Source organism: Lygodium microphyllum, chromosome 11, assembly GCF_053477565.2.
Source record: "Lygodium microphyllum isolate KBCC chromosome 11, Lygodium_microphyllum_v1.1.10, whole genome shotgun sequence".
Lineage (NCBI taxonomy): Eukaryota > Viridiplantae > Streptophyta > Polypodiopsida > Schizaeales > Lygodiaceae > Lygodium > Lygodium microphyllum.
Window position 1 is genome coordinate 100,263,026 of NC_141145.1, and position 3,314 is coordinate 100,266,339.

Genomic DNA, 3,314 nt, shown 5'->3' on the forward strand with positions numbered 1-3,314 from the left:
GTTGAAACTGATTCTAAAAACTCATTGGAGAAAATGGAGAACTACTTCTCTATTGTTGGGACTAGTGCAACCAACCACACTATGATTGCACACCTTTGGCTTATAAGGAAATCTTGGCTTTAGTGGAAGCCATGGTGCCATGACAAGACAGTCAGCAAAACTTTCTAAACTTGAGCAAGGCAGTCAACAAAATTTTATAAACTTGAGAGCAAGTAAAGGCTACCATCCAAGGCAGATACTTCTCCCCTTCTTATCAAACTCTCAAAATGAATGCATTATAGTGCTTGTCTTTGATGGCTACTCTTGCTTTGTGTCTCTTTAGAAGTACATCCCTAACCCCCCCCCACACCCCCCCCCCCCCCCCCACCAACATTACAATGACTTAGCAACAAGTAGTATGCTTTTGCCACAGCTTAGACACACTCCTCAATAGGCAATAGAACCAATGAGGCCCTTCCATCTAATGGATTCTTTAATGGAGTTCACGACTATCGAAGCAACCAAGGTAACTAGTGTTGGTGTTTTCATCATAACCAGCTTGGTCACTCAACCTCCAAGGGGAAGAATTTTTAACAATCAATGTCAATGATGAGAATAAAGGCCTGATGTTGGGGCTAGCATGTATGCCACAATTGGAGAAGAAGGATTTTTAACAATCAAGATCAAGGATGAGAAGCAAGGCATGATGTTCATCAGCCTCATGTGCATGCCAGAATCAGAGAAGAAGAAGTAGATCTTACTCCTCTCGATGAAGAGAGGATCTATCCATGGCACAATAGACAATCAAGGAGATCTCTTAAATGTGCAAATAGATTAAAAATATATTTAGAGATTTCTAAGATACTTCTAGTCAAATTAGCAAGAAATTAGCTAATGGAAAAGAAAATATTTCACATCAAGCAGTTATGTAGAATTTCAACTAGGAGAAGAAACTATAAGGGATAATTTTAAGGATATATGTTTAGGATATATGACTGCCTTTTAGGAATTTCACTCATTAGTCCCCCAATCAAGCTGATACTAATTGTGGAGGAAAGGTAGAATCACTTTTTGAAATCTTGTTGGAGAATAATTTAGGCCCATAGAAAACTTGGCATACTGAGGATACAATTAATGAAGATCGGTTGGGTCCTCAAAGGGAAGAGAAAAGGAGTCCATCTCTATGAGATCAAGCTCCACAAGGTAGATCATCCAAAAAGCAAGGAAAAACCTTCTTGCCTTAGCAAATATAAATACATATTCCTAAAGTAATTGATAGAATTACCCCCATGTGAGAAGTAGATCATGAAATCAAACTAACACTAGGGGAAAAGGCAATTACCAAAAGACCTTATAAGATGTCTATCCCAGAGTTAATTGAATTGAAGGAGAAATTGAAAAAACAATTTATAAATTGTACCAACGTTCTTTGTTAACATCCTAATTTATTCCAAGGAAGAAGAGGATCACCTAGCTCACCTTTATCCTTGAGACCCTCAAGTTGCACAAGCTCTATCTGAAGAAATCTAATTGTGCCCTTTTTTGAAGGAGAGTTGAATACTTGTTTTTTTTTTTGAAGGAAGGAATTATCTTGAAGGAAGGAATAGTAGTAGATTTTGGTAAGGTACAAGATGCTTAGGATTGATCCTCCCCATGAAATATTTGAGAAGTTAGATGATTTATCGTGCTTATAGGATGATACAAGAATTTTTATAATGAATTATGCCTTGATAGACACATCAGAGTTATCTAAGAAGCAAGTTAGAATAGTGTGGATGATCTAAGAGTAGCATGGCTTTGATAATCTAAAGGAATGCCTCATTACCACCCCTATACTAAAGCTACATGACTTCTCTCAAGAATTCAAAGTCATAACTAATGCTAGTGTAGTAGCACTATGTGTATTTTTATATGAGAAGGTTGTTCAATATCTTACCATGGCACAAAATGTGATCTTATGAGCAATCTCTTTCTCAAATGGGTTTGTCCTTATGTTTTAGGTGCCATTGCACAAGTATTCCCTAAAGTTCTATTTTATCCCAGGGAGCATGGAACTTTGGTGATTCATGTTGTCTTAGTGAGTAAGGGGTGGGCTTGCCTCTTTCTTTCTCCCCCTTGCAAGACATGTCTTGGTTCTACCTTATGTCTAAGCATGTCATTAGATTGTATTTGTAAGCTTACCAACCTTTCTAACACTACTTCCTTAGGCACTCAACTAATCTTAAGCATAGCGACCTTCCTAAGGCTTCTAAGAGGCTCTTGGGCGTCTTGGGGATTATCTTTTTGGTATTTTCCTATTTCTATATGTTTGCCAGTCTTAGTAATGAAAAGGTCCTTGAGGGGCAACAGTGGACTCCCTAGAAGCCTCAAGGTTGCCATGTTAGGTTCTTGAATTTTTGCAGGAGCACAACTTTAGGTCTTGCACTCACTTTACTTGAGTGGTAAGGTTATCTAGCTCACTCATTCACCCAAGTGGATTTGTAGTCCTTGTCTTGATACTTATTCTTATGGATGAGAGATTAGTAGCATGTGTTCTCTTTTGTAGTACACCCACTCAATCTAATAATTTCACTTGTAAGTCCCTAGCCAAGTCATGACTCATAACAAGAACTTGGTACCTCTATGCTTGGGAGTACCCACCTCGTGATGTGTATTTTTTTTGTAGTCCTCCATTTTTTAAAATTAAGTCCATTTTAGTCATTTCACAAAATCCATGCAAGGACTCTAGGGTAGCCTTTCGAGGTGGTTTAGTAATCAATGCTTCCATCTAGCTAGTTGTGCTTTTGCAACATCCCTTTTTTGTATAGCTTGACTATCCTTGTGTTGGGAAGAGCTATGGGAATTTGGCTTGATCTCTTTTCTTAGGATAAACTGTAGGGTGTCAATAGTTAGGATTGGTGGAAGGTACAATGTGCAACCATAGATTTGATTCCTTATGACCAAATTCTCCCACACAATACGTGTCTACCCTCTTGGGCTCCTAGATTTGTTATTGTTAATCCTTGCTATCTAGTTTTTATTCTCTCAAGTTTTTGCATGTGGTCTTGCCCCAAGAATAGTGATTGTGGTCTTCCTTACTAGTTTTGAAAGGTGGAAGCACGAGTGAAGCAAAGAAAGAAGTAAGAGGTATGGAGGTTCCAGCAAGAGAGAGTAAGAAAATATGTGGAAACTCCAATGTTATAATGTGTGAGTACCTTCATGTATTCTATTGTCATGTAAAGAATAAAGAATAAAGTGATACTATGATGAGCAGTTGCCACCTGCAATGTATAGGTGTGTTGGAAATAAGTATAAGTAAATATAGGAGGTTTGGCTACCAAAAATCCCAACCATAG